This window comes from Rutidosis leptorrhynchoides, chromosome 2 (assembly GCF_046630445.1).
Source record: "Rutidosis leptorrhynchoides isolate AG116_Rl617_1_P2 chromosome 2, CSIRO_AGI_Rlap_v1, whole genome shotgun sequence".
In the NCBI taxonomy this organism is placed as follows: Eukaryota; Viridiplantae; Streptophyta; class Magnoliopsida; order Asterales; family Asteraceae; genus Rutidosis; species Rutidosis leptorrhynchoides.
In genome coordinates, this window is record NC_092334.1 from 575,584,806 (window position 1) to 575,591,208 (window position 6,403).

General features: G+C 35.0%; 1 non-coding gene across 1 annotated transcript; it reads left to right on the top strand.

Annotated features, from left to right (window-relative positions):
* Positions 1 to 4,658: 4,658 nt before the first annotated feature.
* Positions 4,659 to 4,765, top strand: LOC139895269 (small nucleolar RNA R71). Its single transcript, XR_011775728.1, has one exon. It is a non-coding gene; the product is annotated as a small nucleolar RNA R71 (small nucleolar RNA).
* The last annotated feature ends 1,638 nt before the right edge of the window (positions 4,766 to 6,403 follow it).

The following is a 6,403-nucleotide window of genomic DNA, read 5'->3' on the forward strand; positions in this document are numbered from 1 at the left end:
TATGGGAAAACTCTTTTGACTATGAATGGTCCAGACCATCTTGATTTCAATTTTCCAGGAAATAGCTTGAATCGTGAATTGAAAAGAAGAACTCTGTCTCCTTCTTTAAATTCTTTTGAACTTCTGATTCTTTTATCATGCCATTTCTTCGTTCTTTCCTTATAGATTAACGAATTTTCGTATGCTTCTTGTCTTAATTCTTCTAATTCGTTTAATTGACTTAACCGTAGACGTCCAGCTTCATGTAAATCAAGATTACATGTCTTCAAAGCCCAAAATGCTTTGTGTTCAATTTCTACTGGAAGATGACATGCTTTTCCATAAATGAGTCTAAAAGGTGTGGTTCCAATTGGAGTTTTGTAGGCTGTTCTAAAAGCCCAGAGTGCATCCTCCAATTTAATGGACCATTCCTTCGGATTTGATCCTACGGTTTTCTCTAGAATACGTTTTAAAGCTCGGTTAGTATTTTCAACTTGTCCACTTGTCTGTGGATGATATGCGGTTGAGATTTTATGAGTTACTCTATATCTTTTAAGAACTTTCTCAAGTTGATTATTACATAAATGAGTTCCCCGATCACTTATTAAAGCTTTCGGTGTTCCAAACCTTGCAAAAAGACGTCTTAAAAAGTTGACTACAACTCGTGCATCGTTAGTTGGGAGAGCTTGCGCTTCCGCCCATTTAGATACATAATCAATGGCTACGAGAATATAGAGATTATTATGAGATTTTGGAAATGGACCCATAAAGTCAATACCCCAAATGTCAAATACTTCACATACTTGAATGACATTTTGTGGCATTTCATCACGTTGACTTATTTTTCCGGCCCTTTGACAAACATCACAGGATTTGCAAAGAAGGTGTGCGTCTTTGTAAATTGTAGGCCAATAGAATCCAGCATCATAAACTTTTCTTGCTGTTAGTTGAGGCCCATAATGCCCTCCTGTTGGTCCTGTGTGACAATGGTTTAAGATTTTACTAGCTTCATCTCTGAATATACATCGGCGTATTATTCCATCTAGACAACTTTTAAACAGATGTGGATCTTCCCAGAAATAGTGTTTTATATCACTAAAGAATTTCTTTCATTTTTGGTACGACAATCCTTTTTCAAGGAATCCACATACTAAGTAGTTTGCATAGTCTGCAAACCATGGAATTTCATTATGATCTATCTTCAATAGATATTCATCAGGAAAGTTGTCTTGTATGGCCGATTCATTTAGAACTTCTAATTCGGGATTTTCAAGACGAGAAAGATGATCAGCAACGAGATTTTCTGCTCCTCTTTTATCTCGAATTTCAATATCTAACTCTTGTAAGAGTAAGATCCAACGGATTAATCTTGGTTTGGCATCTTGTTTCGAAAATAGGTATCTAAGAGCAGAATGGTCGGTATAGACCACCGTTTTAGCTAGAATGAGATATGAACGAAATTTGTCAAAAGCAAAGACAATAGCAAGGAGTTCTTTTTCAGTAGTTGTGTAATTTGTTTGTGCTCCTTGTAACGTCTTACTAGCATAATATATAGGTTGAAATCGTTTTTCAATCCTTTGTCCTAAAACGGCTCCCATTGTAAAATCACTTGCATCGCACATTAGTTCAAACGGTAGATTCCAATTTGGTGTTATCATGATCGGCGCATTAGTGAGTTTATCTTTAAGAATATTAAAAGATTTAATGCATTCATCTGAAAAGATGAATGGAGCATCCTTTTCTAGGAGTTTATTCATAGGAGTGGCAATTTTAGAAAAATCTTTTATAAATCGTCGGTAAAAACTGGCATGCCCTAGAAAACTCCTAACTCCTCTAACATTGGTGGGATGTGGAAGTTTAGCAATTACATCTACTTTAGCTCTATCCACTTCAATTCCTTCCTTTGAAATTTTATGTCCAAGAACGATGCCTTCTTTAACCATGAAATGGCATTTCTCCCAATTAAGAACTAGATTTGATTGTTCGCATCTAATAAGCATTCGTTCAATATTAACTAGACATGATTCAAATGTATCACCGAAGACTGAAAAGTCATCCATGAAAACTTCCATGCATTCTTCTATCATGTCGTGAAAAATCGCCATCATGCACCTTTGAAAGGTTGCAGGGGTGTTGCAAAGTACAAATGGCATGCGTTTGTAAGCAAAAGTACCATAAGGGCACGTGAATGTGGTTTTCTCTTGGTCTTCGGGTGCTATTGGAATTTGAAAATATCCGGAAAATCCATCAAGAAAACAATAGTAACTATTTCCGGCTAATCTTTCCAACATTTGATCAATGAAAGGTAAGGGAAAGTGATCTTTTCTGGTGGCGTCATTTAATTTCCTATAATCAATACATACATGCCATCCTGTTACAGTCCTAGTAGGAATAAGCTCATTTTTCTCATTTGTAATGACAGTCATGCCACCCTTCTTAGGCACGCATTGAACTGGGCTTACCCATGGACTATCAGAGATTGGATAAATTAAACCTACATCTAGCAGTTTAATAATTTCCTTCTTAACAACATCTTGCATATTAGGATTTAGTCTTCGTTGGCGTTACACATACGTTTTATGACCTTCTTCCATAAGGATTTTATGAGTGCAATACGAAGGACTTATTCCTTTAATATCATGAATCTTCCATGCAATGGCTGGTTTATGAGCTTTCAACACAGAAATGAGTTGTGATTTCTCATTTTCAGTAAGAGAAGACGATATTATTACAGGTAATTCAGATTCACTATGTAAATAAGCGTATTCCAAATGGTTTGGAAGCGGCTTTAACTCTAATGTCGGAGGTTCTTCTATCGATGATTTATATCGATATCTGTCTTCTTCTTTTAGCATTTGAATTTCTTCTGTTGTTGGTTCATATCCATTAGCCATTAGTGTAGCTAACATTTCAGTTTCATCAATTGGTTCAGTTCCTTCTCCTAAAGAACATTCTCCTGTTCCTTATAATTCTGGAAATTCTTCTAACAATTCTGCATGTGAATCTATAGTTCGAATATAATAGCATGTATCATCTGCAGATTGCGGTTGTTGCATTGCTCTATCAACTGAAAAGGTAACACTCTCGTCCTCTATACTTAGGGTCAGTTTCTTACCGAACACGTCTATCATTGCTTTAGCCGTGTTTAAGAATGGTCTTCCTAATATGAGAGGAACTTGAGAATCTTCTTCCATGTCCAGAACAACAAAATCTACTGGAAATACTAAAGTACCAACTTTAACTAGCATGTTCTCCATTATCCCTCTAGGATATTTTATTGATCTATCGGCTAGTTGTATGCTTATTCGTGTTGGTTTTAATTCTCCAAGGTCTAGTTTAGTGTATAGTGAATACGGCATTAAATTTATACTAGCACCTAAGTCTGCCATGCTTCTATTGAACTAAGACTACCCAGAAAACATGGAATTGTGAAACTTCCTGGATCAGATAATTTTTCTGGTATCTTATTCAACAGCACTGCTGAACAATTAGCATTCATAGTAACGGCGGCGAGTTCTTCCATTTTCTTTCTATTTGTGATTAAATCTTTCAGAAATTTAGCATATCTAGGCATTCCTGAAATTACATCAATGAAATGAAGATTTACATTTATCTGTTTAAACATATCCAAAAATTTGGATTGCTCGGCTTCAAGTCTCTCTTTTCTCATTTTACTCGGGTAAGGAAGTGGTGGTTGGTATGGTTTAACATAAGGTTTATCCTTAACTGTGTTATCTTCATTAACCTTTTCAACTACCGGTTCTTTTTCCTTATCTTGTTCAGGTTGTGGTTCTTGTGGAGTAGGAATAGCTTCATCAGAAATTACAGGTATTTCAGGTGGTTTAAGTGTTGTACCACTTCTTGTGGTAATGGCTTTAGTTGTTTCATTCCGGGGGTTAGCATTTGTATCACTAGGTAAACTTCCCGATTTTCTTTCACCTATTAACCTTGCTAGGTTACTTACTTCTTGTTCCAAGTTTTGAATAGAAGCTTGTTGATTTCTAAATGCTTGAGCATTTTGTTCATTGGTTTGTTTCTGAGATGTGAAAAACTGCGTTTGAGTTTCAACTAGCTTCGTCATCATATCTTCTAAATTCGGCTTTTTATCATCGGTTTGTGGTGGTTTGTTTTGAAAATTAGGTCTTTGCTGGTTGTAAGTATTATTGGATACTTGTTGATTACTAGGACCTTGTTGGTTGTTGTATGGAACATTTCGGTTATAATTCTGGGTTTGATTGTAGATTGGTCTTGGCGGTTGATAATTATTCTGATAATTATTTCCAGGACTTTGGTTTATGTATGAAATATTCTCTCTTTGTTCCATTGTTAGTTCAATACTGAGACAATCTTTTGTTAAATGTGGTCCTCCACACTGCTCACAACTAATTCGTATTGAGTGAATATCCTTAGTCATCTTTTCCATTCGTCTCTCGACAGCATCTATCTTTGCGGAAATGGAATCTAAGTCATGGCTAGAATCGGCTCTAGCAGCTTTAGATGATCTAACGATATCTTTTTCTTGATGCCACTCATGTGAGTGGGAAGCAGTGTTATCAATAATTTTGTAAGCATCAGTTTCTGTTTTCTTCATAATAGAACCACCAGCTGCTATATCGATGTCTTTCCTTGTAGTGATATCGCATCCTTGGTAGAATATTTGTACTATTTGACAAGTGTCTAAACCATGTTGCGGACATCCTCTCAATAACTTTTCAAATCTTGTCCACGCCTCATATAGAGTTTCATTTGGTTTCTGTGTGAACGTAACAATTTCTCCTTGAAGTCTTACGGCTTTAGATGCCGGAAAGAATTGTTTAAGAAATTTTTCAACTAAAATGTCTCATGTATCAATCGCCCCTTCAGGTAACGATTCCAACCAATCTTTGGCTTCTCCCTTTAAAGTCCAGAGAAATAACATGAGATATATCTGTTCATCCTCCACTTCTCTTATTTTAAATAGTGTGCAGATCCTATTAAAGGTACGAAGATGTTCATTTGGATCTTCCTTCGGCGCACCACTAAATTGGCATTGATTAGTCACCATGTGTAGGATTTGTCCTTTGATTTCATAATCTGGCGCGTTAATGTCTGGATGAGTAATTGTGTGACCTTGGCCAGTGCGTTTAGCTCGCATTCGGTCTTCCATACTTAGAGGTTCCAGATTCTCCATAATTGAATTTGTTGAATCTGAATCACTAGAGGATTCTGATTTAATGGTTCGTTCCTCAACAATCTCTGTTTGAATGATTGGTGGTTCCGGAGGAAAAATTAATGGTTCAGGATCTATGAATTGTCCCTGAATATTCTCCGGATTCTCAATTGTGAGGTCGGGTTCAAAAAATGGATTATCGGAATTTTGAATTGGAGTACTTGGTCGACTGGATGACGATTCTAAAGGAAAATCAACGGCGACAATATTTGCTAGATGTCTTGATCGAGTTACAGGTGGTGAACGTACAAAAGGTGGTGAACGTCTTGCTCGGTGCATTCACTGAATATCCTATTAGTTTTTAAAAAGAAAGAAAAATTATATAAGTTATCTAATTAATAGACTTTTCTGATTTTGCCCACGTTTCGAAAAGCCAAAAGATGCAGCAGAGGGGCAGGATTCGTTTGGTCTCAATATAATTGAGTACTGTTTGGCTCCAATAACCCGGTCCACGTACAAATCCAACTATTACTACGAACCAGAAAATTTTGATGTCTATCAATTTAACCACTTAAAATAAATTTTAGTAATTTAAAGAAATTTAGAGAAGAAGTAGAAAAATTCTAAGTCCTAAAAACTAGAATGGCAAGAAATAAGAAAGAAAAAGAGCGCGTCGAAAAGTGTCGAAAAAGAAAAGGGTTGAAAAATAAAAGGCGTCGAAAAATAAGAAAGAAAAAGAGTGACTTATAAAACTTAAAAACACTCGACTAACCCAACCTTATTATTATCACTAACTTAAAATTAAAATTGCAAATTGAGATTACTAATTGGAGTGATAATTGATACATAGGTAAAAGGCGTCGAAAAATGAAAGTAAGAAAGTAGCGCGTTGAAACTTAAAAAAGAACTAAAAACTAAGAATTAAAAGTTGCGTCTAAAAATATTAAAGCTTACAAGTAAAACTATATCTCAAATGGCAATATCTTAAAAAGGCACTAAAATATAAAAATGGCGTCGCAAAATTCTAAAGCACCTAAATCTTAGTTTAAAGAAAAAGCACTTAAGGGATTTTACGACAAAGCCTAAAATTCTATAAATAAAAATAAGCTACGGCAAAATACTAGAACTTACAACTAGCTACGAACAAATAAAAATACAAATATTACGATTAAATGATAAAAAGATACAAAAATAAAAATAAGCTTAAATTTGATAAAATTATTTATTTTTATAAAAATATTATTTATTTATTTTTATTTATAAAAGTATTAATTT